The sequence below is a fragment of the Vulpes lagopus genome, chromosome 16 (genome assembly GCF_018345385.1).
Source record: "Vulpes lagopus strain Blue_001 chromosome 16, ASM1834538v1, whole genome shotgun sequence".
In the NCBI taxonomy this organism is placed as follows: domain Eukaryota; kingdom Metazoa; phylum Chordata; class Mammalia; order Carnivora; family Canidae; genus Vulpes; species Vulpes lagopus.
In genome coordinates, this window is record NC_054839.1 from 57,565,235 (window position 1) to 57,588,585 (window position 23,351).

The window sequence follows — 23,351 nt, forward strand, 5'->3', positions numbered from 1 at the left end:
TTTTACTTTTTTTTTGTAAACATCCAGTAGCGGAATTACTGGGTCATATGGTATTTTTATTTTTAATTTTTTAAAGGAGCTTCCATACTGCTTTCTCCCGTGACTATGCCGATTTAAGTTCCCACCAACAGTGTAGAGGCATTCCTTTTTCTTCACATCCTTACCAATGCTTATTATTTCTTGTCTTTTTGATAATATCCTCTGATAGAGTCAAGGTGATATCTCCTTGTGATTTTGATATGCTTTTCCATAATGATTAGTGATGTTGGACATTTTTTCATGTGTCTTTTGGCCATCTGAATGTTGTCTTTGGACAGATGTCAAGTCCTCCGCTCACTTTTTAATTTCATTTGCTTTTTTGATGTTGACTTGTTTTTCTTTATGTATTTTGGATATTAACCCTTTATTGGATATGTGATTTGCAAATATCTTCTCCCATTCAGTAAGTTGAGTTTTCTGTTTTGTTGATGATTACCCTTGTTGTGCAAAACCTTTTTATTTTGGTCTTGTTTCCCATGCCTCAGAGAATATATCTAGAAAATTGTTTCTAAAACTGATGTCAAGAGATTACTGCCTATATTTCCTTCTAGGACTTTTATGGCTTTCGGTCTCACTGAGGTCTTTAATACATTTTGAGTTTATTTTTGTGTATGTTGTAAGAAAGTGGTCCAGCTTCATTCTTTTGCATGTCCTATCAGTTTTCCCAACACCCTTTGTTGAACAGAGTGTCTTTTCTTCACTGTAGGTTCTTTAGATTAATTGGCCATATAATTGTGGGATTTTTTTTTCTGGGATTTCTCTTCTTTTCCTTTGATCTATTTGTTTTTGTGCCAGTACTACACTGTTTTGATTACTATAGCTTTGAAATCTATCTTGAAATCTGGAATTGTGATATCTCCAGCTTTGTTTTTGCTTTTTCCAAATTGCTTTGGGTGTTTGGGGTCTTAGGTGGTTCTATACAAATTTTAGGATTATTTTAGTTCCATGAAAATTGCTGTTGGTATTTTGATAGAGATTATATGAAATCTGTAGATAGCTTTGGGTAGTATGGACATTTTCTGATATTTGTTCTTAGAATCCATAAACATGGAGTATCTTTCCATTTCTGTCGTCTTCAATTTCTTTCATCAATATTTTATATTTTATGGAGTGTAGGCCTTTCGTGTCCTTCATAAAATTTATATCTTGGTATTTTATTTTATTTTTTGTGTACAATTGCAAATGGGATTTAAAATTTTTTCTCTCTCTCCTACATCATTATTAGTGTATAGAAATGCAACAAATTTCTCTGTTAGTTTTGTGTCCTGCAATTTGACTGAATTTATCAGTTCTAGCAGTTTTTTGGTGGAGTCCTCCAGGTCTTCTATGTATAATATTATGTCATCTGCATGTAGTGACAGTTTTACTTCTTCGTTAGCAATTTAGATGCCTTATCTTCTTGTCTGATTGCTATAGCTAGGGCTTTTAGTCATCCTTGTCTTAATCCTGATTTGGAGTAAAAACTCTAGTTTTCACCATTGGGTATGACATCCAAAACATATTTGTCTATGGGATGCCTGGGTGGCTCAGTGGTTGGACACCTGCCTTCAGCTCAGGTCGTGATCCTGGGATCCCAGGATCTCAGGATGAAGTCCCGCATCAGGCTCCCTGTGAAGAGCCTGCTTCTCCCTCTGCCTGTGTCTCTGCCTCTCTCTGTGTGTCTCTTATGAATAAATAAATAGAATCTTAAAAAAAAAGCCTTGAAAAAAATTCTATGTAGTCATGGAAAAAGTAATTGCCTGACTTCATAAATTATACCACCAGTTTCATGTTTGCAAAATCATTAACATTTTTTTCATTAGCATTTTTAATGTTGGAATTTTGCAGTACTGCTTTTAATGCCATTTTTTAAAGTAGAGAGATACTATAATAAGGACCAGAGGAAAGGAAATTTGGCAGTTGTGTATAAAATGAATTACAAGAGAGTTATATAGGCACTCAGAAGACCATTTAAGAAGCTTTTGAGTTGTCCAGCACAGAAATAATGAGGATCTGGGTTGAGTTGTTGCCAACAGTGGAATGTACCAGAGATGGATAGAGGCAGTGTCATTAAGTTGCAATTTTTGTGGTTTGCTTTTGATAGGCTGCAAGCAAGTAATCAGGGGATGTTCAAATAAATTCCACTCTTCTAAGGAAGCAAGGATTATACAGTGTCTAAGAACTATGCTTGTTAACTGTTTGGGATTTCAGGTTCTCAGCCTTAGAGTGGAGATAATAATATTCCTTAAAGGATTTAAGGACAATTATATTTAAAATACTAAGCACAGTGTCTGGCAATTCATCACTATTATCTGAAAAGGATATTGTCAGTATTAGTCACCACATAATAACAGAAACTTTTATTGTGTTTTGTGAGATCACTAATTTGTAGTTATTTCTAATAAAGCAAGCCCAGTGCTTTCTAAATAATAAAGGTTACAATTTAATATTTTAATTATTAATATTGTTGATATTACTAGATTAATTGAAATCTTGTCATAAGGTTCTTTTCCATGAAGCAGAGTTATAGGTGAAGGTAATGTGCACAGGATCTTATTTTGGCTTATCTGATGTGAAGTAGGTATATTGATAGGTGGCAAACCATTGTTTGTCAAAATAAAAGGGGAAAGTAATTCACAAAAGTCCTGCCTGGACACCTCCCCAAATCTGGAGGCAAAAAAAAAAAAAAAAAACAAACCTAAGTGTTAGAGATAAAATGGAACTTTGGGGGCCGTGATCCAATTTACAGATCAAGGAAACAAGGATCAGTAATCAGATCGGTATTCATCTTGTTGTACATGATGTCATAATTCTAGAGACATGAACAACTCTACAGAGCATCATGGGCAATGGTTCAGGAAAAAAATGAAACAAAAACATAAAACATTGTCATATGGACATTTAAATGAAGTGACAGATGGAGAAGTTTTTTAAAATAGTCATAAGCAGATGAGTTGAGAGTATATTATTATCAGGCACAAAATTCTCCTTTAAGAGTATAACCTGTGAGTTTGAGTCTCTATGGAACACCTGTATATATAAAAGTTTGCATTCTGTTCTCATGTCTTATAAAATTGCATACCCAGAAATAACATTTCAAGAGTTGTGTTGCTTGTTTTTGTGGAAAACTGAAAACAAAAGATGTTTTAAACTTAATTTTAAGCTTTCATAACTAGAGAGGAAATGCCTAGATAGCAGGGCACTTTCAGCAAAATATCCACATTTTAAAAGTCTCTATGTATTACTCATTCTGTAGGAGGATAAGTGAAGACATGAAGATATTATTTGGCTAGAGAAATTTACCTTACATCTCACATTATTTTGCTTGAAGACAGGGCATAGAAGAGTCTATATTCTAAAGGGAGCTATTGATAAGCCAGGAGATGGATATGGTAGAAAGGAAGGCAAGAATTTCACTCCACTATAAAAAGAATAAGTGAATGAGACTGGCATTTTTATTTTTGACAAATGTTACAGAGATTATTAGAAAGATTAATCTCTGGCATATGTATGCCTTCGCAAACAATATATAGGAGAACAGATTCAGCAAATAGCTCGCCTACTTTAGTTACATTATATAAAACAAATTCCTTTTTGATGTAAAATTAGCTGTGTTTGAAAATATAATATGGAAATTACTTGATTTTTTGATTATATTATTTAATATTTTATCCATAGCCTTTTAAATTGGGAATATTCTGTTTTATAGAGAGTTTTAGGAGTCAAGAATACATGGATCCAGTAGCAGTTGAGATAATATTTACAGGCTATAAACTAAACTTGTGGGAAAACCCCTTCAATTTTCAGAACCTCACTAAATTTGTAAAACGAGGATGATAATCTAACTTACTCTACCACAACAGAGGCTGTAGGTCATCTAAATTTTGTTATTGAATGTCTGTTCAGCATCAAGGTATAGGATTGGGGCATTATTAAAGCTTGTATATGTAGAATGATTTGAAAGTTTGCAAAACTAAGCAAATTTTAAGGAAGCATTATCTCAAAGTTTTGAGGAAGGTGAACATGGATAATTATTACTCAAGTAATTCATGATATAAATAAGGTTAAAAATTTGGAACATTTATTTAAGAATATGTATATATGCATATACACATATACACATGCGCATACTTAAAAAAAGAAATTCTTTGAAGAATGTATTTATTAACCCTTAAAGCATCACATCTCTTTCTCAAAAGTTCAGATACCAGCTCCAGGATGTCCATCTGGTAAATCTTTCTCCTCTTCAAGTCTTTCTTCCAGACATTTAATACACTCTTATGCATACATGTAGTAAGTGCCTTAGGGAAAAATAAGTTTCTCCTAAAATGAAACAGTAAAATCCCAAAGGGAGCTTGGGTAGAAGAGAACTATGTCTTCATTGATAGTTTTTGTCTGGTCTTCAGCATAGAAGTATACTTCATGAAGTAGAATTCATGACCAGTATAATTCTGGTCATGAATGACCAACACACTGTGATTAGAGTGAGTCTATATTCTAAAGGGACAAAAATACTATAGTCTGTTAATTACTCTCTAATAGATTCTTATAAATTGTCTATTTAGTCAAGTATTTATTGAATTACTATTACAGATATGTGATAATATATACTTATATTAGACAAAAAATCTAATTTTTGCCTCAGTTCCTAGAGCCTGTGGCAAAAGGGCTTTTGCAGATATGGTTAAGGATCTGGAGATGGAGGAGATTATCTTGGCTATTCAGGGGGTCCTGAACGTAATCACATGCGTCCTTACAGGAAGGCAGAGGGAGATTTGGCTATAGAGGAGGAAAGAGCATTGTGGTGACAAAAGCAGATATTGGAATGATGTGGTCACAAGCCAGGGAACATAGGCAACCTTAGAAACTAGAAGGGACGAGAAACAGATTCTCCTCTGGAGCCTCTACAGGGAACCAGCCCAATGGACACCTTCATTTTAGCTACGTCTCAATTCAGAATTCTGACCTCCATAACCATCTTAATAAGTTTGTGTTGTTTTAAGATACTAATTTTGTGGTAATCTTTTAGAGTGGCAGCAGGGAACTAGTTCTCATTTGGATGGACATCTTGGAAGACAGCCTGGTTTCTGACAAAACTTTGTCTTTTAGGTTTATTCTCACTGGACCCATGTCTGATGGTTAATGTACTTCTCTAGTCAAGAAATGGAGGTAGTTGAAGGGGACTGCTTTGCTGGATAAGCTGAAAAAGTACAGAGAAGTATAGACCACTGTGCCCAGTGGAGCAGAAGAAATAGACATAAATGAGGTGGCAAGTTCGTGGGAAACATCTCTTGGAATCCTACATTGATAAGAGTTAATGCCCCAGCAACATTTGAGTTCTTCCTATTAAGGTGACTTTATGATACCCCCTTGCTCATGTGCCCTAAGAAATATGTGTTATATATTCTTACAGAACCTTAAATGAAATTAATGGTCAGACGTCTTAGGGTTGGTTTTGGGTTTGGGTTTTTTGGTTTCTTTTTTTTTTCTTTTCTTTTCTTTTCTTTTCTTTTCTTTTCTTTTCTTTTCTTTCTTTCTTTTTTTTTAAATTAATTTTTATTGGTGTTCAATTTACCAACATACAGAAAAACACCCAGTGCTCATCCCGTCAATGTCCGCCTCAGTGCCCGTCACCCATTCCCCTCCAACACCCGCCCTCCTCCCCTTCCACCACCCCTAGTTCGTTTCCCCGAGTTAGGAGTCTTTATGTTCTGTCTCCCTTCCTGATATTTCCCAACATTTCTTTTCCCTTCCTTTATATTCCCTTTCACTATTATTTATATTCCCCAAATGAATGAGAACATACACTGTTTGTCCTTCTTCGATTGACTTATTTCACTCAGCATAATACCCTCCAGTTCCATCCACGTTGAAGCAAATGGTGGGTATTTGTCGTTTCTAATGGCTGAGGAATATTCCATTGTGTACATAAACCACATCTTCTTTATCCATCATCTTTCGATGGACACCGAGGCTCCTTCCACAGTCTGGCTATTGTGGCCATTGCTGCTAGAAACATCGGGGTGCAGGTGTCCCGACGTTTCATTGCATCTGAATCTTTGGGGTAAATCCCCAACAGTGCAATTGCTGGGTCGTAGGGCACAAAAACAGACACATAGATCAATGGAACAGAATAGAGAACCCAGAAGTGGACCCTGAAATGTATGGTCATCTAATATTCGATAAAGGAGGAAAGACTATCCATTGGAAGAAAGACAGTCTCTTCAATAAATGGTGTTGGGAAAATTGGACATCCACATGCAGAAGAATGAAACTGGACCACTCTCTTTCACCATAAACAAAGATAAACTCAAAATGGATGAGAGATCTAAATGTGAGACAAGATTCCATCAAAATCCTAGAGGAGAACACAGGCCACACCCTTTTTGAACTTGGCCACAGTAACTTCTTGCAAGATACATCCACGAAGGCAAAAGAAACAAAAGCAAAAATGACCTATTGGGACTTCATCAAGATAAGAAGCTTTTGCACAGCAAAGGATACAGTCAACAAAACTAAAAGACAACCTACAGAATGGGAGAAGATAAAGGCTATCAGATAAAGGGCTAGTTTCCAAGATCTATAAAGAACTTATTAAACTCAACAGCAAAGAAACAAACAATCCAATCATGAAATGGGCAAAAGACATGAAGAGAAATCTCACAGAGGAAGACATGGACATGGCCAACATGCACATGAGAAAATGCTCCGCACCACTGGCCATCAGGGAAATACAAATCAAAACCACGATGAGATCCCACCTCACACCAGTGAGAATGGGGAAAACTAACAAGGCAGGAAACCACAAATGTTGGAGAGGATGCGGAGAAAAGGGAACCCTCTTACACTGTTGGTGGGAATGTGAACTGGTGCAGCCACTCTGGAAAACTGTGTGGAGGTTCCTCAAAGAGTCTTTCTTTCTTTCTTTCTTTCTTTCTTTCTTTCTTTCTTTCTTTCTTTCTTTCTTTCTTCCTTTCTTCTTCCTTTCTTCCTTTCTTCCTTCCTTCCTTCCTTCCTTCCTTCCTTCCTTCCTTTCTTTCTTTTTCTTTCTTTTTCTTTCTTTTTCTTTCTTTTTCTTTCTTTTTCTTTCTTTCTTTCTTTCTTTCTTTCTTTCTTTCTTTCTTTCTTTCTTTCTTTCTTTCTTTCTTTCTTTCTTTCTTTCTTTCTTCTTTCTTTTTTTTGCCTAGGCCTATGTTTACAGAAAACTGCTTTTAGTCTAACATTTAGCTTTGCATAAACTAAAAGCCACTAATTTGATTATACATCCAGGATGTTTCACTGCAGTGGTGAGAATGGCAAGCACATGGTGAACCCCAGAGACTGGCAAATGATGAAAGCCTCTGGGGCCCTGAGGAGATGACCACACTCATAGATCCAACAAGCGTGACTGTTTGACCTTCTTTCCCTTCCTCTCCTTCTATCCCTCAACTTCTGGCCATCTTCCTTCTATCCTTTGTCCAGCTCCTTATCACATTCACTGGTGGAAGAGTTGCAAAGAGCAAGGGGAAAATGCGAGTCATATAAATCAATTTTCCTACTTGTCAGCAGCTATCACACAATGTTTATGAAGGATGAAAGTGAAAATTACTGGCAAAGTAGGAAAAGGGATAGCTGCAGAGTTCACTTGTCCAGTGAAAACTGTATTAATTGAGAACTGAGGATCAGAGAGAGTCTTGTTCATTTGCAATTGGTGTTTTTATTCTATGAGCAGAGAATTTAGTGCCTTCTAAGCTTTGCCCATAAATGAAGACAAGGGAAATGGATGGAGGGAGAAAAACATTTCTGATTGTTAATGAATTCTTACCAGAGTGTTTAAATTATTTCCCTTGGTCCCTTTCATGGAAGTGATAGCAGACACTTTTAGTTTATTTTGCAGTAACTCCCCACCATTTGTTTGGCTTATGATCTATCACACGTTAATCTCTGGCTCTTTAAGTTTATTTTCCACTGAAGACTATGATGTTCTCTTCGCAATGGCTTGTAGGTCAGCTCCACCTCCTTCTCCCTGATACTTAATTTTAGTTATTAGAGTAAGTGGCATCAGCACAACTAGATTATGTGTACTATAAGCATCTGGAGGGCTTATAAGCAATTCTGCAAAGATTTATTACTAGAGGACAAAATAAGAACTAATGAGTAGAAATTACAGGGGTAGGGTTTTGGCCAGATGCAAAGAGTAATCTTGTAATATCTATGGCGGTTCAGCACTGCCACAGGAGGAGTAATGTTGAAGGTATCCAAGCAAAGGCTCGGTGGCCATTTGCTAAGAATGCTATAGAAGGGATTAATGAACATTGTAATGATTGAACCAGAAGAAAACTCATGTCTTCTAATTTTGAGATCCTGTTAACCTGAATTTGTGACTTAAGACCATTTGCCTATCAATCACTGTATTTTATTTTTCTCAAACAACTCTGCTTTGATATGTTCATATTCAACTTAAGCTGTTCCTCCAAACTGTCCTACCCTCCCTTATCCACCCATCTGTTCCAATCATTTCCATCCCTTAAGCATCAGTTGAAACGTCACTTCCTTAGTTTTCTCTTCAATCATTGATGTCTCTCCTTTTCCCTGATTATTATAATATTCACTGAATGCATCTCTTGAGCACTTAATTACACACCAATACTTGTATTGTTATCTACATGTGCATATCTTGTCTCCTCCATAAACCCTACATCTCCTGAATAGCATGAACATTACAAAGCTGAATAAGTAGTAGGGTTATTTTTTTAAATAAACTATTTCTCTCATGTTGGGTAGGAGTGAATAACTTGAGCTTTTGAGTGAAGTTTCTCCTTTGTCATTGCTGAGACTTCTAAAATATACCATCGCATCAATTACAAACAATCTTTCTAGGGTGTTTCCGTTACAAAATTTATTAGGTGAACATCTTTCTAGAGCCAGGTTTTAGAAATGCTGAATTGTTTCTTCAGCATCATAAGCCCTGAGTATCTCTGTTCCCGATCTTTTGTAAATGTCACTTCACGGTGGAATAAAATAATGACACAAGCAGCTTCATAAAAAGATAGCATATGAAAGTGCAGGACTACAGAAGTTTAAAAGTCAAACTAAAGGGATGAATTTTATAAAACTTTAATAACAAATTTCTGTTATTTGACTACCAGATATTTTAGTTTTATCATAGTTAGAAGAAAATTAACCTTTTCCGATAAAGTTCCTATAAAGTTACTTTGCCTTTCAAAGGCTCATTATTGCATAAAGTAAATTGAAGATCATTTGTGGCTATTATTCAAGAAATTATATACAGGGGGAAAAGAGTAATTCCTAGCACGTTTGTAAAAAAATCACAAAAATCCTTTCTTAGAAAATTGCATTGTAAATTACAGCAAGCCATCATGAATTCACTTAACAAACACATGTGAAACAACTTACTATGTACCAAGAGGTCTTTCTTTTCTTCATTTCCATTATTATTATTTTTTTAATGGTAATACCTGCTTCACCCAGCTCAGTGTTGTGTGTGAAATGAAAGAAAGCCATAGACTTGGAAAGATCTGAACTTTTCCAGGCTGCCAGACCTCCTCTGTCTAGGGCACAGCAGGTCAGACCTGACTTATAATTAGTTATCCCTATGGAATATCCTTCAACCAACTATTCAGAATGGCCTATGCTTTCCCCATCCCACTTCCCCAGGCAAGAGAAATTCCATCTCCCTTTCAGAGGCAGTGGAGCAGAGTAAGTGAATGAGTTCCTAGAACTTAGACCTGATGTCTAGGCTGGGTGGTAATATTTTAATTTTATTATTTTTCTTCAAATTTATATATATATATATATATATATGTATATTTCATAATGAACACAGTTTTAAAGAATGATGTACCACATAGGGAATAAAGTCTGTAATCCTGTAATAACTTTGGTGGCAGATGATAACTAGATTTATTGTGGAGATCATTTTGTAATATATAAAAAGTGTCAAATCATTATGATATATGCCTGAAACTAATACGATCTCATATGTCAATTATACTTCAATTTTTTAAAAAGAGAGAATGATGACAATAAGAAATAGAGTGGGATGAAAAAGGTAGCGCACATCTTTCTGCCTTACTTGGAAGCACCCAGGAGGGAAAGGGAGAAAGCTGTTTGAGCTTTCTAGATTGTAAAGGTAGAGAGTCTTCCTAACTTCCGTGCAGCAGCTTCTATTTCAATAATCAAATTCTCTATCTCCCATGAATTAAAAACTGCATAAACTAAAAACTAGATTAAAAACTCAGTCCAATTAATTAAAATTAAGGCCACGGCCTCTTAAATTCTATGGCTTTCTTCCATTGAAATATTTGATAGCCTTATGAGTTCCCATCTTTTTTCTGTATTTTAGTGAGAAGTTGAAATATACTTTCCTAGAGATTAATGACCAGATATCATTTTGTGATGAAATTTTTTTTTTATTTGGGTGTTGCCAGAAGTTACATCCTTGTTCTTTTTAATACATGTGCTGTGAATGTTTTTTTTTTTAAATTTTACTTTATGGTGGTAAAAACACTCCAGATGAGATCTACCCTCTTAACAAATTTTTAGTGTACAATATTGTTGACCATGGCACGGTTTTGTGGTAAAAACACTCCAGATGAGATCTACCTTCTTAGCAAATTTTTAGTGTACAATATTGTTGACCATGGCACGGTTTTGTGGTAAAAACACTCCAGATGAGATCTACCTTCTTAGCAAATTTTTAGTGTACAATATTGTTGACCATGGCACGGTTTTGTGGTAAAAACACTCCAGATGAGATCTACCCTCTTAACAAATTTTTTAGTGTACAATATTGTTGACTATGGCACGGTTTTGTATAGCAGATCTCTTCTACTTGAAACTCTTGATAAATTAGTTATGCTACTATTCCTAATAAACTAAAGAAGAAAAAACTAGTGTCTCTTCTGATCCTTTGGGACTTATGAAAGTTTCCTGACTAATCAATAAGAGTAGGACATTCAATTAAATACAATAAGCATTTTTTAATCCAATCCTATATGCTATTTGCCCATTGGAGAAAGAAAACATGCTAATAGCTAATTATAATAAATGGATAATAGTAAATCATTTTGACTGGGAAATCAAAACAGTACCATAAGAAATGCCATGAAGTAGGAAACATTTGAGTTGGGTCTTAAATTTTATTTTTTAGTTATTTTTTTAAAGATCTTATTTATTTATTCAGGAGAGACACAGAGAGAGAGAAGCAGAGACACAAGCAGAGGGAGAAGCGGGCTCCATGCAGGGAGCCTGACGTGGGACTCGATCCCAGGTCTCCAGGATCACGCCAAACCCCTGAGCTACTGGGGCTGCCCTGGTCTTAAATTTTAACAGGTATATAAGATAAGAACTATTCTAGGCTAAGGAACTTACCAAAGCAAAGGTATTGCATAATGTAACAATTCTATATTACATATGTTAAATGGAGAATAATTTAAGCATATGCATGTTAAGTCACATGGGGCATCTTTCTTGAAACAAAACCCTCAAAAAAATCAAAACACCACAACACTAACCTCCGCCCACCCTCAGGGCCTTTGCACTTGCTGTGCAGTCTATCTGGAATGTTTATCTTGATCTCTTCAAGCCAACAACTACTTCTCACCCTTGACTAAACTTTCACCTCTTCAAAGTGACCTACCTGGGCTATATTTAAATTTGCCCTCCTTCCCCTCCATCCTGCACACAATGCACATATCACAGTGCAACATCTTACTACATAGCAATCCTTAATAAATAGCTTATACGAATGCATTTATGTGTGAATGTGAATGTTTACATCTAGATATGTTACATCTGCACAAATGTTGAGAATTATTAGAAATATAGGATTCTTTATAATTCCCTTCTCACATCTCTATTCACTGTTCTGCTTAAGATATATCAGGATTAGTCAACAATTAGTGACAAGGTGTCCTCAGTCACATTGTTTTATAGGGAGGCAAAAATCAATAATGCTGAAAATACTATTCAGCCTACCATACTGACTTGGGCTCTGACAATGGCCACATAGAACGTGCAAAGCAACTATTTGGGCCATGGCAAGGAGAGGTGTTACATAACCTTTCCTGCTCCCCTCCCCACCTTTTTTTTTTTTAATGTGGACTTTATTTTTTAGAAGAGTTTTAGATTTACAGAAAAGTTAGGCAGAAAGTACAAAGACTTCCCATATGCCCTTCCTCTTCCTCCCCCTGTACCTATACATGTCCACAATTTCCTTTAATAATATCCTGAATTTATGTTATATTTGTTATAATTCATGAACTAATGTTGGTAAATTATTACTAAATACATTCTATGGTTTATGTCAAGGATCTCTATGCTTTATAATTCTATGGGTTTTGACAAATGCATAGTACATGTATTGTACAGAATAGTTTCACTACCCTAAAATCCTTTTGCTCCCCTATTCATCCTTCCTTGGTACAAATTCCTGGAAACCACTTTTTAATTTTTTTTTTTTTTTTTACTATATCTACAGCTTTGCCTTTTCTGGCATGTTATATATTTGGTGCCATACAGTGTGTAGCCTTTGCAGACTTTTTTCACTTAGCACTATACATTTAAATTTTCCATGTCTTTCTCTGGCTTGAGATGCCTTTTTTATATCAGATTTTATGGATGTAACTTGACTTCTTTATCTTTTCACCTATTGAAGAATATCTTGGTTGGTTCAATTTGGGGCAATTATGAATCCATAAAAATTTATTTGCAGGTCTTTATGTAGAAATATGTTTTTAATTCAATTGCCTAAATATCTAAAAGGCAAGAATAAGGTAAGACCATATTCACCTTTATAAGAAATTGCCAGGGAACCTCTGGGTGGCTAAGTGGTTGGGCATCTATCTGCCTTTGGCTCAGGGAGTAACCCTGGGGTCCTGGGATCGAGTCCTGCATCCAGCTCCCCATAGGAATCCTGCTTATCCCTCTGCCTATGCCTCTGTCTCTCTCTGTGTGTGACTCTCATGAATGAATGAATGAATGAATGAATGAATAATAAATAAATAAATCTTTAACAAAATTTGCCAGACTGTTTCCAAAGTGACTGTACCATTTTGCATTTATATGCAGGAGTGAAAGTTCCTTTTTGCTCTACATTCGCACGAGTACATGATGCTATTGGTGTTTTGGATTTTCATCATTCTAATAGACATGTAGTGGTATCTCACTATTTTAATTTTTGTTGCCCTAATAACATATGATGTTGATTTTCTTTTCATGTACTTATTTCCCTTCTATATATGTCTTTGGTGAGGGGTTTGTTCCACATATTGTTCATTTTTAAATTGGATTGTTTTATATTGTGTTTTAAGTATTTATGTATTTTTGGACTTGTATTAACTTTAGAATCAGTTTGCAGCATCCACCAAATGTCTTGCTTGGATTTTGGCTGGGATTGCCTTGAATCTATGGATCAAAATTTGGGAAGAACTGACATCTTCCTATCCATGAAAATAGAATATCTCTCCATTTTAGATCTTTGTTTTTTTCTCATCAGTGTTTGTAGTTTTTCCCCATATATACTTTATACGTATTTTGTTAGGTTCACATGAAAGCATTTATTTTTTTGGTGTTAATGTAAATGGTGTTTTTTTTTATTTTAAATTCCATCATTCACTGCTGGTTTATAGATGAGAAATTGCATTTTGTAAGGTTTTTTTGTTGTTAAAAGATTTTATTTGTTTGTTTGACAGAGAGAGAGAGAGAGAGAGAGAGAGAGAGTACAAGCAGGGGGAACAGGAAATGGAGAAGCAGACTCCCCACTGAGCAGAGAGCCCCAAACACAGCTTGATCCCAGGACCCTGGGATCATGACCTTTGCCAAAGGCAGATGTTTAACTGACTGAGCCATCCAGGTGCCCTTCATTGTGTATATTAACTCTGTGTCCAGCAAAGTAACTGTAATTATTTGTTCTGGTATTTTCTTGTTGATTGATTCAGATATGCTACATAGACAACCATTTCATCACGAAGATAATTTGATTTCTTGATTTCCAGTCTGTATATCTTTTACTTTCTTATCATCTGGCTTCGTTAGTGAGGACTTCTAGTATAATGTTAAATAGTGTGGTGAGAAGGGCCATCCTTGTCTTATTCCACATCTTAAGACCTAATTTCTTGGTATCAAGAATGATGTCAGCTATGCTTTTTTGTGGATATTCTTTTTTTTTAAGATTTATTTATTTATTTATGATAGACAGAGAGAGAGAGAGAGAGAGAGAGAGAGAGGAGGAGGGAGAAGCAGGCTCCAGGCCGGGAGCGGGACGTGGGACTTGATCTGGGTCTCCAGGATCGTGCCCTGGGCTAAAGGCAGGCACTAAACCACTGAGCCACCCAGGGATCCCCTTTTGTGGATATTCTTTACCAAATTGAGTTAGTTCTCTTTTACTTCTAGTTTGCTAAGAGTTTTACCTTAAATGGATGATGAGTTTTTCAAATGCTTTTTCTGCATTTATTAATAACATTATATGTTTTCTTTTTCTTTAGCCTGTTGATGTGATGGTTTATATTAATTGATTTTTAGTTGTTGAACAAGCTTTATGTACCTGGAATAAATCCAATTGGATCATGATGTATAATTTTTTATTAAGGTATAATTGACAAATTATACCTTTTTAATAAGGTATAGTTGACAAATTTTTCTATGTTGTTGGATTCAACTTGCTAATATTTTTTTGAGGATTTTTACCTCCATATGAAGGATGCTGGTCTGTAATTTCCCTTTATTTTTAGTAATGGCTTGGTCTGGTTTTGGTGTTTAGGTCATGCTGGCCTCCCAGAGTGAATTAGTTGGTGTTCTCTCTACTTCAATTTCCTGGAAGAAATTATAGAAAATTGGTATCATTTCTTTTTTAAATGGTGGAATTCACAGTGAAATTGTCTGGCCCTGGTGCTTTCTGGTTTTGGGCAGATTGTTAATTATTGATTAAATATCTTTAATAGATTTGGGCTTGTATGAATTATTTCTTCCTACTGTTGTCAGTATTGTTACATTATGTCTTTTAAGGAATAGGTCTACTTCATCTAAGTTATCATACTTAGGGGTATAGAGTTGTTGGTAATATTGCTTTATTATCCTTTTAATGTCCATTGGATCAGTAGTGATGGTCGCTCTTTAATTTCTGACATTAGTAATTTTTGTCTTCCGTTTAGTTTTTCTTGGCTAACCTGGCTATAGTTTATCAATTTTATTGATCTCTTCAAAGAACTAGCTTTGGTTTTCATTAATCTTCTCTATGATTCTCCTCTTATCAATTAGCTTTTTGTTCTCATTTTAATGTTGTTTTTTTCTTTTGCTTACTTTGGATTTATATTGCCCTTATTTTTCTAGCTTCTTAAGGTGACAGACAGATTATTCAATTTAGATCTTTCTTCATTTCTAATAAATGCATTCAATGCTATAAATTTCCCTTTAAGCATCATTTTTGCTGCATCTCACACATTTTGATAAGTTTATTTTTATTTAGTTAAAAGTATTTTTCTACTTCTTTTGAGACATCTTTGATTCACATGTTATTTAGACATTGTTGTTTGATTCCCACATACCTTGCTATTTTCTAGGTTTTTTTTTTCATTAAATTCAATTAGCCAACATATAGTACATTATTAGTTTCTTCTTTCTGAAAGAAAGAAACTAATTAGTTTCAGATGTAGTTTTTGATCACTCATTGCATGTAACACCCAGGTGATAGGTGTTAGGCATCCTTAATGCCTATTACCCCATTATCCCTTCCTTCCACCCCCCTCCCATTCATCAACCCTCAGTTTCTTTCCCAGAATTAAGGGTCTCTCATGGTTTGTCTCTTTCTCTGATTTTTACCCATTCAGTTTTCCCTCCCTTTGTTTACATTCTTCTACACTATTTCTTTTATTCTACATATGAGTAAAACCATATGATAATTGTTTTTCTCCGATTAATGTATTTTACTTAGCAAATACTCTCTAGTTCCATTCATGTCAATGTAAATGGTAGGTATTCATACTTTCTGATGGCTGAGCAATATTCCATTGCCTGTATATACCACATCTTCTCTATCCATTCATCTATCGAAGGATATCTGGGCTTCTTCCACAGTTTGGCTATTGTGGACATTGCCACTATGGACAATGGGATGAGAGTGGGCATCCTCGTCCTGTTCCTGACCATAGGGGAAAAGCTCTCATGTTTTCCCTCTTGAGAATGATGTTTGCTGTGGGCTTTTCATAGATGGCTTTTGTGATACTGAGGTATGTTCCCTCTGTCCCTATAGTTTGAAGAGTTTTAACCAAGAAACAATGCTTTATTTTCTCAAATGCTTTTTTCTACACCAATTGATAGGATCATATTGTCCTTGTCTTTTCTTTTATTAATGTGATCTATCATGTTGATTTATTTGCAAATGTTGAACCACCCTTGCATCCCAGGAATAAATCCCACTTGGTTGTGGTGAATAATCCTTTTAATGTACTGTCAGACCTTTCTGGCTAGAATCTTGGTGATATTTTGACATCTATGTTCATCAGGAATATTAGTCTGTAGTTCTTTTTGATCGGGTCTTTGGTTTGGGGGCCAAGGTAATGCTGGCCTTATAGAATGAGTTTGGAAGTTTTCCTTCCATGTCTATTTTTTGAAACGACTTCAGTAGAATAGGTATTATTTCTTCCTTAAATGTTGGTCGAATTCCCCTGGGAAACCATCTGGCTCTGACTTTTGTTTTTCAGGAGGTTTTTGATGACTGTTTCTATTTTGTTAGTTATTGATCTGTTCAGATTTCTACTTCTTCTTGTTTCGGTTTTGATAGTTTATAAGTTTCCAGGAATGGATCTATTTCTTCCAGGTTGCCTAATTGTTGGTACACAGTTGCTCATAATACGCTCTTAAAATCATTTGTATTTCCTTGGTGTTGGTTGTGACCTCCCCTCCCCTCTCTCATTCATGGTTTAATTAATTTGGGTTCTTTCTCTTTTCTTTTTGATAAGCTTGGCTACGGGTTTATCAATCTTATTAATTCTTTCAAATAACTAGTTTCCAGTTTTGTTGATCTGTTCTACTGTTCTGGTTTCTATTCCATTGATTTCTAACTGAATCTTTTTTATTTCTCTTCTTCTGCTGGATTTAGGCTTTATTTGCTGTTCTTTGTCCAGCTCCTTTAGGTGTAAGGTTAGGTTGACTATTTGAGATTTTTCTAATATTTTGAGAGAGGCTCGTATTGCAATGTACTTCCCTCTTAAGACTGCATTTACCATATCCCAATGCTTTTGAACAGTTGTGCTTTCATTTTTGTTAGTCTTCATGAATCTTTTGAATTCTTCTCTAACTTCTGGTTGACCCTTTCATTTTTTAATTGGATGCTATTTAACTTCCAAGTATTTGCGTTCCTTCCAAATTTCCTCTTGTGATTGAGTTCAACTTTCAAAGAATTTTGGTCTGATAATATTTCAAAGTATTTGGTCTAATAATTGGCGGATAATCCCAATCTTTTGGAATTGGTTAAGACCTGATTTGTCACCTAGTATATGATCTGTTTTGGGGAAAGTTCCATGTACAGTTGAGAAGAATATGTATTCTGTTGCTTTAGGATGGAATGCTCCATATATATATATATATATATATATATATATATATATATATATATATCTCCATTATGTCCATCTAATCCAGTGTAACATTCAAAGCCCTTGTTTCTTTGTTGATCTTCTGCTTAGATGATCTGTCCAATGGTATGAGTGGAATTATGAAGTCCCCTACTTTTAATGTATTATCTATGTGTTTGTTTACTTTAGTTATTAATTGGTTGATATAATTGGCTGCTTCAAAATTAGCGTATATGTTTATAATTCTTAGATCTTCTTGTTGGATAAACCCTTTCATTATGATATAGTGTCCCTTTTCATTTCTTAGTAGACTTTGGTTTAAAATCTAATCTGATAGGAGAATTGCTACCCTAGCTTTCTTTTGAGGTCCATTAGCATAGTACATAGTTCTCCATTCCCTCACTTTCAGTCTGGAGGTGTCTGCAGGTCTAAATGAGCCTCTCGTAGACACCATATGGATGGGTCTTGCTTTTATCCAGTCTGATACCCTGTGCCTCTTGATTAGAGCATTTAGCCCGTTTACATTCAGAGTAACTATTGAAAGACATGAATTTAGTGCCATTGTATTATTTGTAAATTCCCTGCTTCTGTAGATTGTTTCTTTCTGGTTTATGTTACTCTTGGACTCCCTCTTTGCTTACAAGATCCTCCTGAATATTTCTTTCTGGCTGGCTTAGTGGTCACATATTCTTTCCATTTCTGTCTCTCCGGGAAGCCCTTTATCTCTCCTTCCATTTTCAGTGACAGCTTTGCTGGATAAAGTATTCTTGGATGCATGTTTCCCTCATTTAATAACTTGAATATATCATGCCACCTGCAAGGTCTCTGTGGATAGGTCTGCCGTCAATCTAATGTTCCAGCCTCTATACATTACTATCTCCTGTCTTGAGCTTCTTTCAGGGTTTTCTTTTTGTCTCTGAAATTTGCAAGCTTTATTTTATATGTCAGAGTGTTGATTTACTTTTATTGATTTTGGGAGGGATCCTTTATACCTCTTGGATATGAATGGCTGTTTCCTTCCCTATATTAAGAGAGTTCTCAGCTATGATTTGCTTAAATATACCTTCTGTGCCCCTCTGCTGCCTCTCTATTCTCCCTCAGGCACTCCAATAATTCTGATACTGGTTCTTTCCATGGCATCACTGATTTTTTTGAAGCCTCTCCTCTTGGGCTATTCGTTGTTTTTCATTCTCTTCCTCACCTTTTCTTTTCCATCAATTGGTCTTCTATGTCACTTATTCTTTCTTCTGCCTCATTTATCCCAGCTGTTAGAGTATCCAATTTAGATTGTATCTCAGAGTATTTTTAATTTTAGCCTGATTAGATCTTATTTCCACGCTAAGAGATTTTATAGTGTCTTTTATGATTTTTTCAAGCCCAGCTAGCAAATTATAATTGTTATCCTGAATTCCATGTCTGATATTTTACTTAAATCTAATTTGATCAGATCTGTGATGGAGAGCATTACCTCTGGTTCTTTCTTTTGTTGTAAATTCCTCTTTCTAATCATTTTGTCCAGAGAAGAATGGCTGAATTAGTGAATAGAATCAAAAATATCAACTGCTACCTGAATAAAATACACAGTAGACAAATCCAATGAGGTCAGAGAGCAAAACAGAAAAACAAAACAAAAAGTGAAAGAAAAGAAAAATAATAAAAGGGGGAAGAAGAGAGAATATAATCTTACAGGTGGACAAAATAGGATACTCCACTAATTCCTGACTGTATTTTGCTCTGTGTGTTAGAAGACACTAAGTCCCAAAATTGTGAATAAATCCAAACTTGTATAAATACAAAAATTAAATTGAATAGAGTGAAAGGAAGCCAAAAATGAAGTATGTATCTGTAAAATGTAAATGTAGGAAGTGAAAATTAAAGAAAGACGTAAAAACAAAGAGCTGATAAAATAAGAAACTAGTTGAAAAGGGAAAGAAGAAAAATATGAAATGGAAAATTTTAAATTAAAAGATAAAGGAATCATGAGCAAAAAACCTCAAATTCTATATACTATTTTCCCCTAGCATTAAAGTTTTACTGTCTTGTGGGGTCTGTAAATTTGCTGTGCACCTGTTCTTCCAGTTGGTCTTCTGGGGGAGGGGCCTGCTGCACTACTTCTTAGGTGTCTTTGCCTGGGTGGGGTTGCACCACCCCTTGCCATCTGCCAGGCTCAGTGTAAGCTGGTCCTCAGTGTGGTTTTGTTCCCTGAAGGCTGTCTTTGCCTCTAGAGAATCCAAATAAAAATGGCCCCTGCCGGGATCTCCATCCCCAGAGCCGAAAGATTGCGGTACCCTCTCTTCAGTAAACCCTCAGGGATCAACAATCTTCACTTTTGTGTCTGCCACAGCCTGCAGATTCTCACGGTGTGTGCCCACACAGATCCTCCTCGGGGGAGTCAGAGTGTCTTGCCTTACTGTGCTTTGTAGGGCACTGGCACTGAGAGCAGTCCTCAGATTGTGCAGGCACCTGGCCTGCCTCTCCCCAGGGGAACGTGGAAGGTTGCCCCATATTGTCTTTTACAAGGTCCCTGACCTGAGAGCTATTTCTCCTCTACCTCTCCCAGGGTATGGTGGAGGGTCCCTACATTCCAGTCCTCTGCAGATTCCCTAGGGAGAGTGGTCACCAGAGAGGCCCCTGTTCATGGTCTATGGCAAACCAAGTTGAGAGCCCCCTCCTGGGCTTGCTGACCACAACCATTTTCCCCACTCTCCTCCTTGGGAATTCTGCAAGCTGAGGCCCCCCTGTTAATTCTGTGACTCCAGGGACTTTGGGACTGTGTTGTCCCACCTACAGTTCTGCTTGTTTCATCACCTGAGCACCTTACAGCCAGGGGTATTGCTCATTGGAGCAGTTTTCTAAAGCACTTTGCCCTCCCGGGCTCTATCACATTCTAGTAGCCAGCTTTTGAAGACTCCCTTTCTCTGCTGTTAATCTTCTGATATCTCCCCTCAAATTCATTTCTCCTCACCCCTACCTTGCAAAAAGTGGTCGCTTCTCTACTGGTGGGGCTCCAGGTGTTCCCTACTTATATTCCAGGTTGAATTCATAGGTGTTCAGAATGCTTCTGCTAGTTATCTAGCTAAATTCAATGGACCAGATGAAACAAAGTCTCCTACCCTTCTGCCATGGTCATTACCTCCCCCCACTACCTTTTCTTCTGTTATTGATTTCTAGTTTAATTCCACTGTGACCTGAGAATATGTATGGCAGGATTTTTTCAAAATCCGTTAAAATACACTTTGTAGCCCTTAATGTCACCTATCTTAGTGAATGTTCCATGTGAGCTTAAAAAGAATGTATTCTGTGATTGAATCAAGTATTCTGTAAATGCCCATGAGATCCAGTTGGTTGATGATGCTATTCCATTCAGCTGCATTTTTACTTTGTGCCTGCCAGATCTGTCAATTACTGATGGAGAGCTGTTAAACTTTTCATCTGTGATAGTGGATTTGTCTATTTCTCCTTATAGTTTTATCATTTTGACCCTTGTAATTTGACACTGTTTTTAGGCACATTCACATACAACGTTACTGTCTTTCTGGAGAGTTGATGCCTTTGCCATTAAGTAATACCCCCTGCTACCTCTGATCATTTTCCTTATTTTGAAGTAGGCTTTGTCTGAAATTAATATTATTTCTCCAGATTTTTTTTGATTCATGTTAGCATAGCATAGTGTTCTCCATTCCTCTGCTTTTAAGTTGTCTATGTCATTATATTGAAAGTCTATTTCTTGAAGACAACATGTGGTTTGAGTCTAGTTTTTTTATAACCCACTTAAGCTATTAATAGGCACACTTATCCCATTCACATTTAAAGACAAATTAAAAGTAGAGGAATGGAAAAAGCTAGACTGTGCTAACATGAATCAAAATAAATTGATGTAGTTGGTTTAATAGATAACATATTTGTAACTGTTTTCTGTTGACTGTCCTTGTTTTTAGTATGTTGTTTTCCTTTTCCCCCTGCCTTCTCTAATTCTAATTCAACACTTCACATATCAATTATACCTTTTTTTTTTAATTTTTATTTATTTATGATAGTCACAGAGAGAGAGAGAGAGGCAGAGACACAGGCAGAGGGAGAAGCAGGCTCCATGCACCGGGAGCCTGACGTGGGATTCGATCCCGGGTCTCCAGGATCGCGCCCTGGGCCAAAGGCAGGCGCCAAACCGCTGCGCCACCCAGGGATCCCTCAATTATACCTTTTAACACAAATTTTAGCACTTGACCTAGAGTTCACTCCACTATGTTCTTGTTTCATTGGTTTCTGAAGAAATCTTCAATATAATTCTTATATTTGTTTCTTTCTGGGTAAGATATTTGTTTTCCCTCTGAGTTCATTTACTTCTTTCTTTCTTTCTTTCTTTCTTTCTTTCTTTCTTTCTTTCTTTCTTTCTTTCTTCTTCTTTCTTTCTATTTTAGACATAGGAAGAGAGAGTAAGTGGGAGTAGTGTAGGAGCAGAGGGAGAAGGACAAGCAGACTCTGTGCAGAGCCCACTGTTAGGCTTGATCCCATGTCCCTGATATCATGATCCCTTCTGAAATCAAGGTTGGACACTTAACTGACTGAGCCATCCAGGTGCCCCACCTCTGGGTTCTTTCAACTTTTTAGCTTTGTTTTTGATTATCTGCAGTTTGAATGTGGTGTTCTTAAGTGTCAAATTGCTCCTTCTCCTCCCCCTCTTCTTCTTCATTATCATCCTGTTTGGGGGTCTCTGAACTTCTTGAATTTGTGGTTTGGTGTATGGTATTAATTTAAGGAAGTTCTCAGACATTATTATTTTGAATATTTTTTTCCTGTTCTTTTCTCTTTCTGATCTTTCCATTATGCATTTGTTCCATCTTTTGTATTCATCCCACAGGCAGTTTTTTTCCTTTAATTTTTTTTCTATTTGCTTTTTAGTTTTGAAGTTTCTGTTGATATACTCAAGCTTACTGATCACTTCCTCAACTGTATTCCATTTACCAATGGGTCATTGAAGGTATTTTTAATTTGTTAAATTTGTTTTAAAACTTTTGATTTTTTAAAAAATCCTTTTGATTCTTGGAGTGTCCATCTATCTGTTCACCTATGCAACATTTTTCATTAGCACTCTTAGCATATTAACCATAATTATTTAAAATTCCCATTCTGGTAATTCCAGTACCTGCGCCATAGTTGAAACTTGTTCTGATGCTTGCTTTCTTTTCAGACATGGCTTGTACCATTATCGTAGCTCGTAATTCTTTATTGCAGCCCAGCCATGACCTATCCAGTAAAAGGAACTGAGGTAAACAGGCCTTTAGTGTGAAGTTTTATGTTCACCTGGCTATGGTTTGGACTCTGTTTACTGATCTACCTATAAGATCAGAGAATACAGACTGATTTTTTTTTCTAACATTCTTGTATTTTCTTCCCTATTGTCTTCGGTTGCACCAGAAATTTCTTCATTTTCAGGTTTGAGACTTGCAGTTCTTTTAGCCATACTCTTTATAGGAGCTTTATTCCGGTGGTGGGGAGTTGAGGTAGGGGAAGCATTTTATAATCTCATGATTAGATCTTAGTTTCTTAGTGAGCTCTTGTCTCTGGGCTGTGACCTTCATAAGTGCTTCTCATGTCCCCTGCCCTTAGGTAAGAGAATTAACCTAGAGGGGCTGGATTTGGGTATTTTCCTTACCCAGCATTGAAGGTAATGGGCCACTGAGATGAGTATTTCCCTTAGGTCAGTTAGCTTTTGGAAAATAGTTTCCTTTAAGGGTAGATCCTTGTTAAGGAGAACAGCAT

The 23,351-nt window shown here is 36.2% G+C and overlaps 1 pseudogene; it reads right to left on the minus strand.

Moving 5' to 3' along the window:
- Window positions 1–23,351, minus strand: part of LOC121476925 — a 117,056-nt pseudogene that overhangs the window by 46,480 nt on the left and 47,225 nt on the right.